Consider the following 18,625-nt stretch of genomic DNA (forward strand, 5'->3'; position numbering starts at 1 on the left):
TTTATTTGAAAAGAGAGTGAGCATGATCTGGGGGAGGGAGGGTCAGAGGGAGAAGCAGACTCCTCATTGAGCAGGGATCCTGATGCAGGGCTCAATCCTGGGACTCTGGTATCATGACCTGAGCCAAAGGCAGATGCTCAACCAGCTGAGCCACCCAGGAGCCCTCTTATCATCCCATTCTGACCACCATGAAACTGGGTGCAGAGAAACTGTCCCAGAGCTGGTAAGCAGCACACTGGCATTCCAGTGCAGGCTGCCTGGCTCTGATCAGTTTGTACCCACTCTCCCTCCAGCCTCCTTGGGGTCTGCTGCTGTCAGGAAGGCCCTCATGAAAGTATACTTTGGTTTTGGCATCCTGCTTCAAGTTTATGAAATCTTCCAGAGATGACTTCACATAAGCCTTGCAACAGTAACTTCTGTGAGGTAGGTAGTGTTATTCATAGCAAAGAAAACTGACCAAAGAAATCGAATGATTTGTCAAAGGTCAGAAGTTAGGTGGCAGAGCGCCGACTCAGACTTGCATCTTCCAAGCCAAGTCCACGGTCAGGTCTCATGCTCGTTTGTCAGTCAAGGCTTTGGCCAACCTCATGTTGTGTGGTTGTGTGGTTCAAAGTTCAGAACACTTTCCACTCCTACTGCCTTCTGTCCAGGAAAATGCTTTTCTGAACGGAAGGAGGGAATCACAGAAATATGTGTTGTTGGCATCAACTTCCTATGGTTGGGCAATGGCTTCCGCCTTCCGGACCAGCTGACGTCAGCGGTCTGGATTTCTGCCAGTGTTCTCCTGCCCAGGAAATGGACTTCCGGCCAGGGCTCCCAGCTGTCTCTGTCTTCCTGGAGCAGCAGACCTCTCAAGTTGCAGTGAGAGACTGAAAATCAGATCTCGGGGAAAGTTTCACCATGGAGAAGGAGGTAAAAATGGGGAAGAGGAGTTAAGACACTGTCTAGGGATGAGCATAGCGCCCCCTCCCCACCCACTGCCAGATGTCTGGGGTTTCTCTTCCAGCATGAAGGCAGGAGCCAATGGTCAGACTGGGAGGTTTAAGAGTGTGACTAAGAGGGATGCCTGGGTGGCTCAATCAGTTAAACGTCTGCCTGCATCTTGGTGATGATCCCTGGGTCCTGGGATCGAGTTCAGCATCGGGATCCCTGCTCAGTGGGGAGCTTGCTTCTCCAGCTCTGCTGGCTGTTCCCCCTGCTTGTGGTCTCTCTCTGGCAAATAAATAAATAAAATCTTAAAAAAAAAAAAAAAGACTGTGACTAAGAGACTTAAGTAAGTTGGGGGTGGAGGGGAAGAAAGGCAAGCAAAGCTAAGGAAATCTGGAAAAAATTACACATAGAGAAACAAATACAGAAGGTCAAACATAAGCCAAGCATGTTGATCCCAAATCTCATGCACTTTTCTGTGGATACTAAGTCTTGAACAAATCAGTAATGCAGGAATATAAGCAGCCCTCATTCTTCTTCTTCTTTTTTAATTCTGAAAGTATACCAGTTATAAAAAAATCTGAAAAATAAATACATGAATTGAAGTAGAAAGTTGAAGTGTCCCTCCACCATCCTGATCCTCATTCTCCAAACCTGGCTCGTAAATGATGTTACACACTTTAGCCATTCCTTCAGCCAATACTGATCTCGTTTAATCCTCAAAACCTGTGAGGGAAGAACTACTACTATACTTTTATTATTATTATTATTATTTTAGAGAAAGAGAGAGAAAGAGTTCATGCATGCAGTTGGGATGGGAAGGGCGGAGGTGCGGGGGGAAGAGAGAATTCCAAACAGACTCCCTGCCAAGTGCGGAGCAGTACGTGGGGCTTGATCTCAACCCCGAGATCAAGACCTGAGCTGAAATAAAGAGTCAGATGCTTAACTGACTGAGCCACTTGGACACCCTGCCTTTGTTATTATCTTTAATTGTAGTAAAATATACATAACACACATTCAACCTATTTAGGAAGTCCTGGTAGCCACTGGAGGCAAGAGGCCATCATGGCTTTTTGCCTACCTGACCCACTGGTGTCATGAGTCGTGAGGCATTCACAGGGACAAATACCGGTCCTTTGCTTGTTTGACAAGAAGCCAGCCTGGAGAGTGTAAGAATGGAAAGGATTTGGGAAAGGCTGCCCAGCTGCTGCTGTGGGGGTAGGAAGAATCCTGGTGCAGTCGGCCTCCACCACCCTGTGTCCTCCCTAAGCCTCCCATGGGCACCTCCTCTGAGAGATAGGAGGGCTACAAGTCTCCTCATGGCACACAGGTGACTGGCATCCTTCTGAGAAAGCAACCTATTGTGATTTCTTTGCCGAGAGAGAGCAGCGGAAGACACTATGGAGAGAAAGCTGGGCACAAGGGCAAAGCAGCTGTGGGAGGACGACTGTCTGGTGGTCCTAAGTGTGAAGCTTGGCCCCTTGCCTGAAAAGAAGGTATGTGTCTTTTCTCATTGTATATTCTCACCTCTCTTATTGTAGATTAATTGACTGTATTTATTCATTTCTGGTTTATTTCTGAAGTTTCTATTCTGTTCCATGAGCTGAGTCTATTTTTCTGCCAGTAATGTATGATTCTGACTACAGTTTTGTAGCGTATCTCGAAATGCAAGACTGGGATGCTTTCAGCTTTGCTCTCCTTTCCATAATTGCTTTCACTTGTGCTTTGTTTCTTCTTATTGCCAAATACTATTCCATGGTGGGGGTATATGTACCACAGTTCATATAACCATTCGTCAATTGAAGAACTTTTGTGTTGTTTCTACATTTTGGCTATCGTGAATAATACTGGCATGAACATTCATGTACAAGAATGTCTGTGGTTAGACGTTTTCATTTCTCATGTGTACATACCCAGGAGTGGAATTCCTAGGTCATGCGGTACCTCTGTTTAACCTTTTGAGGAACTTCCAGATTATTTCTAAATTGACTGCACTGTTGAACATTCCCACTAGCAGTGTATGAAAGTTCCCATTTCTCCAATCTGTCTTTTTGATTCTAGCCATTTTAGTGGGAATAAAGTGGTGTCTCATTATGGTTTATTTTTGCATTTACCTGATGACTGACAATGTTGAGTGTCTTTTTATGTGCTTTTTGGCCATTTGTGTATCTTTGGAGAAATGTTTATTCAGATCATTTGCCCATTTTTTGAGTTGTAAGAGTTCTTTTTTACTTAAGGTTTTATTTTATTTAAAAATTTTTTTTCAAGGGGCGCCTGGGTGGCTCAGTGGGTTAAGCCGCTGCCTTCGGCTCAGGTCATGATCTCAGGGTCCTGGGATCAAGTCCCACATCGGGCTCTCTGCTCAGCGGGGAGCCTGCTTCCCTCTCTCTCTGCCTGCTTCTCTGTCTACTTGTGATCTCTCTCTGTCAAATAAATAAATAAATAAAATATTTTAAAAATTTTTTTTCAAGATTTTATCTATTTGACAGAGAGAGAGAGCAATCACAAGTAGTCAGAGAGGCAGACAGAGAGAGAGGAAGGGAAGCAGGCTCCCCACTGAGCAGAGAGCCCAATGTGGGGCTCGATTCTAGGACCCTGGGATCATGACCTGAGCTGAAGGCAGACACTTAACGGACTGAGCCACCCAGGTGTCCAGAGTTGTAAGAGTTCTTTATGTAGTCTAGATCTAAGCCACTTATCAGATATATGATTTATAAGCATTTGATATCATTCTTTGGGTCATTTTTTCATTTTATTGATTAGTGTCCTATGGTTAGTGTCCCATTTTCTTGATATGTGTCCTTGATTAACATCCTATGTCCTATTAGTGTCCTATAGTGTCCTACACTTGATTACTGTCCATTTTCTTGCTTAGTGTCCTATTAAAGTTTAAATTTTGATGAAGTCCAATTTATCTTTTTTCTTTTCTTTTTTTACTTGTATACTTGGTGTCATATCTGTGAAGCCATTACCTAATGCATGGTCACAAAGATTTATGGCTATGTTCTATTCTAAGAATTTAATAGTTTTAGCTCTTATATTTAGGTCTTTGATCCATTTTGACTTAACTTTCATATATGACATAAGGTGGGGATCCAACTTCACTTTTTGCCTGTGGATATCTCGTTGTCCCAGCATTAGTATGACTTTTTACAGATGAATACTTTGTAAATGCCATGGAAAAAAGGACAGTGCCTAGTTTTGCTCACCTTTGTCTCCTCGGGATTTATTTAGCCCCTGACATATAAGATGTTCAATAAATATGGGTGGCGTGAGTGAATATATGAGTGATTGAGATTTAGTGAGCTTAAATAACTTGGACAGGTCAGCCATTTGGAAAGTGACCATACGGGACTTAAATGCAAGGTTTCCCATTCATTTCTTTTTTTTTTTAAGATTTTATTTATTTATTAGAGATCACAAGTAGGCAGAGAGGCAGGCAGAGAGAGAGGGGGAAGCAGGATCCCTCCTCAGCAGAGAGCGGGTTGCGGGGCTCGATTCCAGGACCCTGGGGAACATGACCTGAGCCGAAGGCAGAGGCTTTAACCCACTGAGCCACCCAGGTGCTCTTACCATTCATTTCTAGTAAAGAATTTTTGTGCTTCCAGGTTTCCAAAACTGTCTCAGGTTACCAAAAGCTCTTTATCACAAGAAACCAGATTTCCTCAAAGTTTCGTTTGATGCCCCTTTCTGTATCATTCCGATAATTTCATTGTTTGTGAACAACTACACTTCTCAAAACTAGTGAGCCTCCTGTTCCTTCCACTTCTGACTCCCCTCCTCTCTCCACCCTTCCCAGCCACAGAGACAAAGACTCCACTTCCTTCTTTGGTGGTTTTATAGTTGGAAAGCTCTTCTAGATATCTGACCACAGCTTTCTGCAGTACAATTTTACCATAATCCCCAGGACTGTTAGGTGTAATTGTTTATTATGGCTGGTTTGGTGTGGGAGTATTTAGGCTGTGCAGAAAGCTTTATGAGCTTTGTGCTGTGTGAAGTACTGTTTTGGTGAAGCCCTTGGCCCTTGCTCTGGTCCTGATGGTGGTATTCCCTTCATGGACCATGGTTTCTGATTAGGTTATAGTTTGCCATCTCGGAGGAGAATGAAGCCTGATGGCATGAACCCCAGTTCTAAAACATTTTGATGGACTCAGCTTTTTTGGAGGACAAGGGTGAGCCTGGAAAAGAAAAAGCTTTGCTCCTCAAAGCTTCCCCAGTTAAAGCCAAGACTGGTGAGAGAGTTTGGCTGAATGACCAGCCCCCACCCTGACAATGTTGAGTTTGGGCTCCCCCTGTTGGACCCTTTGGAAAATAATTATGTGAACTACAGGAAAAATTAAGACAAGGGTGCAAAAGAAAGAATATTTATGGAGAGCTTGCTGTATATTAGGCATTTTATTTAGGCATCTCTTTCATTCTTAAAGTAATCCCACAGGTAGGTCTTACCAATCCCCTTCTGCAGAGTTGGAAGCTGAAGCTTGCATAAGTTACACAGGGATTTGAACCCAGAGGTTTGACTCCCTAAAGTCCATACCCTTTCCATACCTTTTGTGAGCCAAGAAACCCAGCAGGCAAAAATGGCACATGAGAGCTCTTTCCTCCCTTTGCTTCCACTGGATCTATTGCTCATTTTGTTGAGACATTCCGGGGGGCCCAAGAATGCTCTGGAGATCCCCTTGAACAGTGGTGTGCTTCAGTTAGCTCAGACCAACTGGTGAGATCAATTGTGAAATTGTTACAAGCTGGTTGTTAAACCATTGTTAGTTGGAAAAGGGTCATGGTGGCAGGGAGTATTTACATCACGGAAACTGGTAACCTTTACAAATCAGGGATTCTACCGGCTAACCCCTCAGGCTGGTTTATCAGCACACCATTGTAACCGAACTCTCCTCTGAGGTCACAAATGCCCTAACAGAGCATTAACTTTGAGGCCCTGAGAAAGAGCTGAGGATGACAGGGCCTGCCCCCAGTGGCTACAAACCTTCAACTGCAGGCTGAGGAAGGATAGACAGGTCAGTTGGAAACATGAAGATGTGTGTACGCGTGGGAGAGAGAAAAAAGGCTGTAGAATATTGGTTATTCACATGTAAACAAAATACCAACATTTTTAATCATGGGGATTTTGGAGGGAGGGGTGGTGACTTGTCATTCAGAGTTCTTTTCTTTCAGAACAATGGAAGAGGAGATCCAATTCTTCTGGGAACTAGAAAAGTGCCCTGGATTGAGGTGGGGGTGGGGGCTCTGCAAAACACAGAAGAGGGGAGATCTCATTTGTGAAAGGAAGGCAACTGTGAGCCTCAAGGTCTTGAGGTGGGAGGCAGTTTGTATACCACATTCCTAACTCTGAGACTACAGTTGGGATCCTTCTACCTGCCAGATGGTGACCTTCCTCCCTTAAGGCCCCCAGGTTACCCAGGGCTACAGGAGTCTGTGAAGAGCAAAACAACACAAAGCATCAGGAGAACAAATCTTCAGAGCCAACTCTGGGTGCTTTTGGGTCATCTCCATTTGAGGACTGGAGTCAGGGGCCTTCCTCAGCTGGTCTAGATGCTGCAAAGAAAGATCCACCTCCATAGTAAAAGAAAGGGAACATCCTAGAGGGTGCAGTTGGAGGGACATCTCCATGGGGAGAGGAAGGGACTTCCCAGCCCTGCCACGTTCCCAGAAGTTTCCCTCTCCCTTTATGCTTGTGAGCAACCACAGTTGAAGCCATTAGTACTGCAGACTCAGATAGATAGTAATTAAATAATACTTCCCTAAAGGCCCAGAGTTAAGAAAAGGAAACCAGAGAACTGAGTAACAGGCAACCAGATAATCTGATTCACAAGACACAGCTGATTTATCTTCAGCCCACAGGCAACTTCAGGAATTGCTCCTCTGCTCCTAGCTTGCTGCCTCCATCTCAAAGCCACTCCCTGAGTCTAAGGGGAGAAGGATAGACACCTGCACATTCCCACCTCTGTCAGCTTAAGGCTCCCATTCTGAGTCCCAGGTCCCTGCCTGAGGACACACCTATCCTGCCTGATGCCAGAATGTGCCTCTCTCAGAGATCCTGCCTGCCAGTGACATTAGCCTACAGGCCTACATTAGCCTACAGGACAGCCAGTCTCCATGAAACCCCCTACAGTGAGGGGTGGGTGGAGTGTTGTCCTTTTTTCCAGGTGTTTGGAGATTGTGATCAAAGAGACACCCAGATCGGATGGGCCAGAGCTATGATATTGATGTGAGCCCTTTTGACAGGGCAAGTTTCCACTCACTGGTATAACTCCCAGGCTGGGTGGGCCTGGGCAGACCTCATTGTCAAGGCAGATACTGGACGGTGAGTGTAGTGGGAGGGAGCCTTGAACTCAGAGGCTGCTGGTTTCTGGTAGGCAGAGATGAGCACCCTGTGGCACAGATAATATAATCAGCTATCTACTGGCTGGTACAATACCTTCTCCAACCTTTGAGAGAGCCTGCTCCCACTGCTGGTTCACATCCATTCCTTCCATAACTACTAAGTTTCTCTTAGGTGTCAGGTGCTCCACAAGACCCTGGACATAGCAGTGACCTGCGTAGCCATCTTAGCCCCATGGAGGTCACAGGACAATGGGGTGAAAGACACTGAACAAGTAATTAATGGGTGATGCTGTGAAGGAAAAGTGTAGGGGGAAGTGAGGTTCCGAATTAGCAGGAGGCTCCAAGAGGACAGGGACCATGCCTGACTTGTGGACTAGTGCCAGCGTCCGGCATGGAGTAGGCATGGACACGTTTGGTGGAGAGGATGAAGGAGTCTAGCTGAATAAAGGGGGTGTATGTGTGTGTGTGTATCGTGTAGTTAGCCCTCCTTTAGTTCAGCTTGGTAAGCAGCTTTTATAAAACTGCTGATGCTCTGTGTAGTTAATGATAGGTAAGAGAGTAATGGTAATGAGATGTGCTCCATTAGAGGCAGCTTACTAAGTAAGAGAACAAGCCCTGACACAGAGTCCTTCCTACTTGAGTTTGAACTCTGAATGGACCACATACTGGCTGAATCTGAGCAAGCTGCCTACAATTTCCTGTGCCTTGTTTCTTTACATTCTATCTCTCAGCATTGTAAGCATACAAGACAATGTATAGAAACTGGAATGTTATTTTATACTATAATGTTCATACTATAACTAATATAACTATCTATCCTAAGTAGTATAGTATTACATAAAGTGTAACTATAGCTTATATTACAACTGTTAATGTAATTAATAGTTATAATACTTGGTAGTTGCTATTTATTATTCATGTACAACAAGCTTATATCCAAAAGGACCTTGGTAGTTAAAAGACATAAACATAATAAATCTGGATTTGATAGACAAAAGTAGAATAATAAATCAAGGAGGAAGCGAAGAGAGGGTGTGTATGCAGTGCTAGATAATATCTATGTAGAGAGAGGATGAGCTCTTGGAAGTAAATCAGAAGCCTTTCCTTTTGGGGAGGGGCCAATATGCTTGGCATGCAGGCAGCTTTTACCGCAAGACAATCTCATTCCAGGGAGTTCAGAATTTTTTAACCTCCAAAACCTGTTTGTAGAAAGTTCTGGATGAAGGCTACTGTAATGAAAGGGGGACTGATGTGTATTCACCCAGTGGCCATATTTGCAGAAAGGATAGCTGACCCTTTTGACCTTTACAAGAGGCACCAGAGAGCTTTGCATAGCTCCAAATTAGATGATACATAAATGCTTATCCAGATTTTCTGGACCTTTCTCAATTACATTTATGTTGAAAGGCTGCTGTTTCCTGTTTATAGTCTCTTACCACGAGTTAACCGCTGTTCCTACTTTAACTTAAGTTTTGTCTATTGCTCTGTGAGAAACTTTTGAGCTGCCTGAAAATATTTCCTGAAATTGTTTCTCAAGTCTCCTTTCAAATATCTGCATTTATTGAGGATTAATAAAGCCAAGCTGCCATCAAGATAAAAAATGCTTGTCTTTATCCCACTTTATAATTCCTAAAAATGATTATTTTCTCAGAATTCTTCACATTTTCATTACTTCAGTTACCAATGTTAATGACCAGCTTTCTTCCAGGCAATTTTTGCAAAGAAAATAAGTTAAAAAAAAATTTTCCCCCCATAGGTCTCTGCCTACTAGACGATCTGCTGAGAACACAAAGCTGCTTCTTGAAGCTGGGTGGTTGGCTTTCCTCACCCGACCAGACCCAGCTGGGAGGCACCATTCTAGCTATGCTGCAGGAGGATCTGCACAGACAGTTGAAACAACCCGAATGTCAGATTTATGGAGGTCATGTGTCCTGAGTATCCACATCAAGATACAAACAAGCAATGAAGCCAGGTACCCCATCACTGCTTCATTGTTTTACTGCAATAATTCTAGCTACGATTAGTTGTAGCTACAGTGTTAAGCCCCATTGTTAATTATTTTTTGGTGATTTAGGGAGCCACAGTCATGGGCATATAATTCAAATGTTGTTCCTTTACTGGGGTCAGACAGATTCACATGACACAGTTTGCTTCTTTGCCTCGTCTGTCCATTCCTCTCCCTTTTCTGTCATTATCATGAGGCCATTACTGAATTTTCAAGGCATGACCCTTGTTAGGAAATGATGGAAACAATGCAGTTGCTCTATAACCACCAATTACCTTGTGAATTCTTACAAATAAATGCACTCAACTTTCAACATTACTCATTTATTGTAAAATGGTAAGAGGTCCAACATGTTTAGAGATGTGGTTCATGCTTTGCTGGCTCTACTTCCTGGAAAAGGATCCAGAATAGTGATGGCTGGGTGAGACATTGTGAGGGGAGCAATGGCTGGTCAAGGGTCACATCACACACAAAACCCTGACTGGAGAAGCATGGCATCTTCTGACATCTTTTGTAAAGAGGACAGTTTTCTTTAGATAGAAACATTAGATGGAAGAAGCTTTGTTGACTGTGTTGGGGAGGTCTTTGGCCCTCCAGTGACCTTAGACCTCCCACAGGTCTAGGCAAATCTGCTGCATATTGTATGAAACTTCAGTTATTATGTATAAATTCCTATAAAATAAGAAATAGGCAAGAGATGCATTCCTGAGAAGAGGGAGTGAAGTTGCCTTTGAGAGGAAGTGGAGGGCATTACCTATAAGGTTATTGAAGGTATTACATGGGATGATGCATGAAAAAGGACTTATCTAGCCCCTGGCAGGTAGTAGGAGCTCAATAAATGTGAAATTACTCTTCCTCCTCCTATTATTATTGTTATTATTACCTGCCTCTCAGTTTCAGCCCCCTTGGCTTTCCTGTCCGGCAACACTTCCCAACTTGTTCATTTCTTGCCCTTCCTTGGGTTCTTTTGTTTATCTTAAGTTCTACTTCTGTTTTCTGAAATAATCATATCTTGTATCTACGGTTGAAGAGCTAAGACCACTGAGGGACCTCAGGAGTACGTGTAGTCATAGATGGGGATAATAGCTAATTCCCAGGTCTTCTGACTTAAGAGTGTTATGCCCCAATAATGGGTCCGTGATTAAAGGAGCGAGACTGATACAAAGCGAAGGTCAAGCAAAGCTTTATTTTGCGCCAAGCATCAAGAATCTAACCGAAAGTTCAGGGCTGCACCTCTTACAAGAGAGGGCGACCCTTCTCTGTTTCACAGTCTAGCTTTTAAGGGCAAAGGCCATGCGGTTGGGCCTGGCCACGCACAGGTGGCCAATGAGATTGTAACACACACAGGAAACTCCACAGTGATGCTAGGTGACCAATTGAGTTACAATTTACCCTAGTAGACATTTGAGCCAGCCTATTACACCTTGATTGGGATTGGCGCCCAAAGGGCGGGGCCCATACTCCTTGGTAACCAGGGAGACAGTATGCATCCCCCCACTGATCGGATGTCTCCACCGGGCCTGACCCACCTTTGTATCTGGGCTTTGTTACCTGAAGCTGGTTTCTGGGACTTGTCTCCAGGTAAATTTCCCGGGGGAAGGGGAGCAGGGACAGTTTCTAAATAGGTCCTTACAAAGAGTATTCAGGCCCTAGGGACAGGGTTTTTACCCTTTTCAAGATGGGTAATATTACCTGAGTATTACCTGAGTATTACCTGTAATATTACCTGGGTAATATTACATCGTTTATAGTTATTCCAGTCTGTAGGGTTGCTGATAGTAGTATTGGTGGAGTACCCCAACACCCCTCCCTTTCTAGATCAGGCCCAGTTGTGATCAAGCCTATCAACTCATGTCAAACAATCAGAACTTGTTCATTTGGGGCATCCTGGATGATGCTAAAACTTGCGGTCCAGGTGAGAAAGAGCCTGAATGAGAACCACCTCAAGAGAACCTCCTGTCTGGAGCCTCATGCTGAATTGTTGATTGTTTTCATATGGGAGGAGGGGCAGGTGGGGGGCTGAGAGGGAATGAGAGAGGTGGCCTTGTTATTTAGACTCTTCCTCTGATAGTAAATGGCCAGCTGGGGGGAGCTGTTCCAACTCTAGTTCTGGGCTCTCAAGTGGTTTTTACTTACAACAATGCCTAAGCTCAGGCCAGTGGGAAAACAGCCTGGAAATTAGGAGCCTCAGATTTTCTTTTTCAGATTCCCCCAAATGTCTCATTTTTTACAAAAAATGAGTTTATGTTTTTGTGAATCAGGATTGAAATAATATAGGCCATACATTATTATATACATTATTATATTGGTTATTTTTATGTTTCTTTAAAAAATTTTTTAAAATTATCATTTTTATGTTTTTTAAATTTTTAATAAATAAATTTTTGTTTTATTATATTTTATTAAAAATGTTTAAAAATTTTATTTATTTATTTGACAGAGAGGGATCACAAGTAGGCAGAGCGGCAGGCAGAGAGAGAGAGGAGGAAGCAGGCTCCCTGCTGAGCAGAGAGTCCAATGCGGGGCTCATCCCAGGACCCTGGGATCATGACCCGAGCCAAAGGCAGAGGCTTTAACCTACTGAGCCACCCAGGCACCCCTTATTAAAATATTTTTATTAAATTTTGTTTTTGTGTATCTTTTAATGTGTAAGTTCTCTCACCCGTTCTATTTTTCCCCTTGTAATGTATTTGTTGATGAAAGTGTGTTGTTATCGTTTGTTTGTTGGTTTTATTTTTGTCCTATAGAATTTCCCTCAGTCTGTGTTTGACTTATTTTGTAGGACTCCTCAGAGAATGTTGTGAACTTCCAAAAGAATGTGCATAATGTCAGCTTGTCTCTCTTTTGGTTATGTTATCAGGTACTGACTAATCCATGATTTTCTTAGGAGTTGCGAAATGGTGATAATGGAATTCTACCATTCTGTTCTTCATTTACTAGATAGACTACTTCTGTAAGAGAAATTCCCTCTTCAACCATGTGATCAGGTATGGTTCCTATAGGAAAGGCAGGATAAATGTTGATTTCTCTTTATGACCAGTTTTTGAGTTATTAAGTTGGCTACCTACAACTCTCCAAATGTGATCAATTAAAAAAATCATTATGAAGTCATGGGTTTAAATATATTTGATGTATTTCAGTTTATTGCAGTCCATTGCAATTGTTATTCTTATGAATGCTTGAATTGTCCCATCTTTGGCAAGTGGGGGTCTCCTCACCTACCTTTTATTTACTTTTTTTAAGATTTTATTTATTTATTTGATGGAGAGAGAGATCACAAGTAGGTAGAGAGGCAGGCAGAGAGAGAGGGTGAAGCAGGCTCCCCGCTGAACAGAGAGCCTGATGCGGGGCTTGATCCCAGCACCCTGAGACCATGACCTGAGCCAAAGGCAGAGGCTCAACCCACTGTGCCACCCAGGCACCCCTCCTCATGTACCTTTGATGTAGTCTCAAGATACTCTGTTAGCTGCTTGAGTTTTTTGTTATGATGAGATATCCAAGCACATCTTGTGTATTTCCTTCTCCAAGCAGATAACCAAACATTTCTTTAAGGTTTCCATCGATGGGAAATTGCAAATAGAGACCACAGTCTGGGTGGTAGAGACGTTCATTGCTATTGGGTCAATCCTTGTTTATTTATTTTGCTTTTTAGAAAAAGCTTTTTTTACAAAAGATTTTATTTATCTATTTGAGACAGAAAGAGAGAGAGAGAGGATGAACAGGGCTGGGGAAGAGGAGCAGAGGTGGAGGGAGAAGCAGACTCCCTGCTGAGCAAGGAGCCTGACCTGGGGCTCAATCCCAGGACCCCAGGATCATGACATGAGCCAAAGACAGACACTTAAGCAACTGAGCCACCCAGACACCCCTATAGAGAGCTTTTTAAAATTAATTTTTTTTGTAATTATTTAAAATATTTACAGAGCTTCAAAGTCAGGTCTACAAAACAAAGTGTGTCAGAAAAACGAAGTTTCTATCCCTATATCCTCTACTCAATTTTCTCCTTCTCCCATAGACATTTTAAAAAGTTTTTGTTTTATTCTTCCATTGTTAAAAAGAAATATATATATGTGTGTATATATATATTCATTTGTTCTTATATATATAGTAGCATTCTATGTGATTTCCCCCACTTTTCATTTAAAATATTATTATACTTATTTTATTGAGATATTTACATACAGTTCTAGACAATATGGTAGTGGTCTCTCCATGGCAATCTATAGAGACATTTTTTTAAAAGAAGATTTATTTATTTATTTGAGAGAGAGAGAGAACAGAGGGAGAGTGAGAGAAAGAAGTAGACTCCCTGCTGGCGTCACTCCTGGGGCCATTTTGATCCTCTTCACTGGGCACCACAGAGGACACCACAAAGGCAAGAGGTGGTTTTCCTGAGGCAGCTGAGCGGTGGCTTGCTACTTGTGATCAGGGGGAGCAGCAGAGGGAGAAGGAGAAGCAGGCTCCCCACTGAGCTGGGACTTCAATGTGGGGCTAGATCCTGGGGATCTAGGATCCTGGATCCCGGATCCAGGATCCCATCATGACCTGAGCTGATGGCAGATGCTTAACTGACACCCAGGTGCCCTGCTTTTAAATTTTTATGTAGTTAAGTTGATCAATCTTTCTCTCAGTTGAAGCTGGATTTTTGGCTGTAGTTATGAAAATCTTCTCTACTCTCACGTCACAGAGAAATACTGCCATTTTTTCCCCCTTGGTACTTCTATAGTTTCAATTTTTTAAAAAATATTTACTTATTTGAGAGAGAGACAGAGAGAGCACTTACAAGCAGTGGGGAGGGGCAGAGAGGGAGGGAAAGGGGAGCCCGAGTGGGGCTCCATCTCACAACCCTGAGATAATGACCCGAGCCAAAACCAAGAGTCAGACGTTCAATTGATGGAGCCACCCAGGTGCCCTGCTACAGCTTCAATTAAAAAAAAAAATCCTATGTAGAAGTTATCCTTTGTGTGCAATGATAAATGGATCAAATTTATTTTTTTATGTAGAGTCTCAAAGTTGATATTATTAGCTCCCTTCCCTCCCTCCCTTCCATTTGCCTTTTCCTGGACATTGTATTCCTTTCTAGGTTTGTCAAAACTGGACATGGATCAAAATAAACATCTGTTCAACTCCCTGCACTTGTTCCATTTTGTTGCCTGTTTTTCTTTCCTGGACTCTGTGATTTCTATAGTGTTTCTCCAGCAGCTCAAGGGAGTAATGACCTTTTGGGCTTTAGGGAGAGTGGGCTAAAGATCTGTCCAGAGAGTGAATCAAGCTGGAGCGGGTCCTGCAGGGGCCACTCTGCTAGGGGTGGGGGACAGGGGGGAGTGAGGGGGTTGGGGAGGGTGGGAGCGGTGGGGGGGTAGGAGTGGGAGGTGTGTGGGTGGGTGTGAGGGTGGAGGTAGGTAGAAAACTGGCTTCCTGGGGGCAGAGCGAAGGTGCTCACTTAGGAGCACTCCGGAGGGAGCTCAGTTCTTCTTAATGATCCATGTTTCCTGTCCCAACGCACTTACTGCTCTTGTTTTTATGTTAGGAAATGCCAGTTTTCTAACTGGAGCCGACTGGAGACCGAGGGAAAAGAAGTGGGCAGCAAAAGGGAGGAATGAGACGCAGAAATTGGAACCTGTCTTTGTCGCGGCCTGAGCGACAAATCGACCAGGAACGTGAGGGTAAGAGGATGAAGAAAAGAACTCAAGAAGTAGAGAGATGGGGGCAGGAGGCGCACTGAGGAGGATGTCCGACAGTGCTAAGTTTATTCAAAGCATTAAGGCCATATATATAGTGATATTACATCTGTGTCTAGTTAAACAACCACGAGTTCCTCGTGACGCCGAATGGCTGATGCCAGTACAAATACAGCAAACCTGAAAGTAATTTATGGGCTGTACTAGGGCAGCAAGGACCAGCAACGAACTTTTGACCCCAACCGAATTGTTCTCATTTGTTTAGCAAGCGTGTGGGAAGTCGCGTAGGCGAGCGCACAACACATAGCACAGACCCATTCTCAGTGCTACTCAACTTTTCCTGTCCTAACCCTTTTGTTAGGTTATTCAGACTTTAAAGGAGGCACAAGTCAGGGCCCGGTTTGGTCCTCCTCTCAAGCCTTATTGTGGCCTCCCACATGTCTTCCTCTATGTTCACCTGCTATCCAGGGCATCTCTGTATCATTAATACCAGTTGCTATTGTTTGGAAGCACAGAAAAGATGTCACCTCAATTTTTTAACAACTTGATCATGAGGAAATGACCTAGAATCTGGGCCCAGGAGTAAAGAGAGCTCCCCTCCGGGCAGGAGAATATGCACCACTTCTTCCATCCTTCAGATTGTGAACATGTCCATTCCATGTTCAAACACCCTCCACTTTCATCCTCAACCTTCTGACTGAGAAACAAAACACACAAACACCAAACCCTGACTGTGTTCTACAAAGAAGCTAAGGTGAAGAAGGTATTCAGCTCCTCAGATGGAAAGAACAGACACCCAAACTACCTTCAGGGAGGTGCTTTTTCTAAGGCTACACAGGTAAGAAAAATAGGAAATGGCTCTCCATCTTGCAAGATGGTCAGTGGAAAAGCTGAGAAGCTGGACACTAAGAAGAAACCTGAAGCCAAGCAGGCTGATGCTGGTGGCAAGGTTAAGAACAGTAACCCCAAGGCTAAAATGCCAAAGAAGGGGAAAGCCTACTGCAGCCAATAGATACCCTGTCCTAGTCAGAAGGTGTGTGTTCCAGAAGGGCTCTGTGCAATAGGACGTATTCAGCAGCTAGATCCAGGGTGGAAAAGAAAAAGGAGAAGGTTCTTGCTACGGTCATGAACTGGTTGGTGGTGACCAGAGTGGTGGTACCCATGTGGTTCAACTTGGCCCAATGTCTAGGAATCATCTGCTAAAGATGTGTCTTGAAAGCTGCTGAACCTTGCAAAAAACCTTTCAGTCAGCACATGAGAAAACCAAGCCGGTGTCACTCCTGGGGCCATTTTGATCCTCTTCACTGGGCACCACAGAGGACACCACAAAGGCAAGAGGTGTTTTTCCCGAGGCAGCTGAGCAGTGGCTTGCTACTTGTGATTAGACCACTGGCCCTCAGTCCTCTGTGTAGAACAACACCAGAAATTTGTCATTGCCACCTCCACCCAGACATCTCATGGAGGCATACTTCAAGAAGAAGAAGCTGCATAAACCCAGACATCAGCAAGCTGAGTTCTTTGACACGGAGAAGGACAAATTAGAAATCACAGGGCAGCACCATGTTGGTCAGAAAGCTGTGGACTCACACATTCTGCCAAAAATCAAAGATTTTCCTCAGCTTCAGGGCTTTTTCTGCCCTGTTTTCTCTTACAAATGGAGTTTATCCTCACAAACTGGGGTTCTTACAAATTTCTTACAAAAAACCTAATTAAATAACAGATCCATAGGAAAAAAAATAAAGAGGGGCACCTGGGTGGCAGAGTCGGTTGAGCATCTGACTCTTGGTTTCAGCTCAGGTTGGGATGTCAGGGTAATGAGATTGAGCCCCATATTGGGCTCCACACTCAGTGCAGAGTCTGCTTGGGGTCCTCTCTCCCTTTCCCTCTGCCCCTGTTGCAAGGCTCACATGTGCATGCACTCTCTCGTTCTCTCAAAATAAATAAGACTTAAAAAAAAAAAAAAGAAGAAGAAGAAATGATCTGCAAGGCCTTGAGGAACCTGGAATGCCTCAGGATATAACAGTCATGGGATGTTGCCGCCTGGTTGAGAGGAGGGAACCACTCTCTATCCTTGAGGACGATGGCAGTAAATCCTTCCTTCCCTCCCTTCCACCCTTCTTCCTCCCCTCCTTCCCTCCCACCTTCCTCCTTTCCTTCCTTCCTTTTTTCCCTTCCTCCTTCCTTCTCTCCTTCCCTCCCTCCTTCCTCCTTCCCTCCTTCCTTCCTTTGTTTTTACTTTAAGGTATGATAGTATCCTTAATTTGGGGGAGTATTGCTCTTTTGTTAAGACAACACTCTGCAATGCATCCTTTGAATACATGAAATTAAGGCAGAATCTGAATTGAGAGGCTCACCAAAGAGGTGTTGCATTGCTGAACACAGTGAGAAGAAAGGGTGTCTTCCATGAGCAGAGAGATGAGAAATGTCCAGAGGGGTCCCCTGAGACAGAAATCATTTTAGGAACAGTCACCTTTGATATGGAATTCTACTGTGTCCCTGTTCTGGGATGTCTTTTTTTTTTTTTTTTTTTAAGATTTTATTTATTTAGAGACATAATAAGAGAGGGAAACAATCGGGGGAGTGGGAGAGGGAGAAGCAGGCCTCCCACCGAGCAGGGAGTCTGATGCAGGGTCTGATCCTAGGATCCTGAGATCATGACCTGGGTAGAAGGCAGATGTTTAATGACTGAGCACCCAGGTGCCCCCCGCTTTTTTTGAGAGACAGAGTGCACACACAAGGGGTGGTGGGGAGGGGCAGAGAGAGCGAGGGAGAGAATCTTAAGCAGACTCCATACTGAGTGTGGAGCCTGACGTGGAGCTTGATCCCATAGCCCTGAGATCATGACCTGAGCCAAAATCAAGAGTCGGATGCTTAACCGACCGAGCCCTCCAGGTGCCCCTGTAATTCCCCTTCTTGACTGGGCTATCCACGGTTCAAGCCTCTGCTGAAGCTGAGTTGACCCCCAGCTCAGTGTTAGTTTGTAAAAGAAGGGAGGGGATGAAGAGGCTGGATACCCACAGGGAAGTAGTGAGAGGGAGAAACAAGAGGTGATATTGACCTTGGTTATCTACTGGGGATACAGACTCACCCAGGTGGCACTTCCTGGATCGGGTCCTAGACTTCCTACAACTGTAGAAAAGTGGGGCTCTGAGTCATTTTGTAACTCGGGCCCATGGGTACAAGAGCACCCAGCCCCAGGGGTCCCAAATAGACCAGGTTCGGCCACTTACCACTCAAAAAATCCAAAGGCAGAGACACGAATGGTCGTGAAACAAGAAAGCAGTTCATTTCAGTGAGGTCAACACTGGGAAGGCAGAGGACTGACTAACATCTAAAAGATTGTCTCCAAAGTGCTGAAAATCTTCTAGGTTTATAGAGGGAAAATGTGGAACAAAGTTTGGTAGGGACGCACAGGCGGCAGCAGAAGTCAGGTGACTCATTGCCTTGGGGTCACCCTTGTGTGGGGGGCCTTGCTGGCTCTAGGCAGTCTTTAATGCTTGAGGGGATAGTGTCAGTCTCCAGCTCTGCCCTCGGGGTCTTTTGCCTGAGTTAAGAGAGAAGCTGGAAAGAAGAACTGAATCACTTGGAAAGTAGAGACTGAGAGGTCCAGAAGGAAATAGTTGAAGTCCTCTTTCAGTTTGACTCTCAGAAGACAGCGATGGCCAGAGGCTGAGAA

General features: G+C 44.2%; 1 long non-coding RNA gene across 1 annotated transcript; it reads left to right on the forward strand.

Moving 5' to 3' along the window:
- Nucleotides 1-691: 691 nt before the first annotated feature.
- Nucleotides 692-9,149, forward strand: LOC116860880. Its single transcript, XR_004381365.1, has 3 exons — nucleotides 692-912; nucleotides 2,308-2,423; nucleotides 9,023-9,149. It is a non-coding gene; the product is annotated as an uncharacterized LOC116860880 (long non-coding RNA).
- Nucleotides 9,150-18,625: the final 9,476 nt, after the last annotated feature.

Source organism: Lontra canadensis, unplaced genomic scaffold, assembly GCF_010015895.1.
Source record: "Lontra canadensis isolate GAN:19392208 unplaced genomic scaffold, GSC_riverotter_1.0 scaffold186, whole genome shotgun sequence".
Taxonomy (NCBI): Eukaryota; Metazoa; Chordata; class Mammalia; order Carnivora; family Mustelidae; genus Lontra; species Lontra canadensis.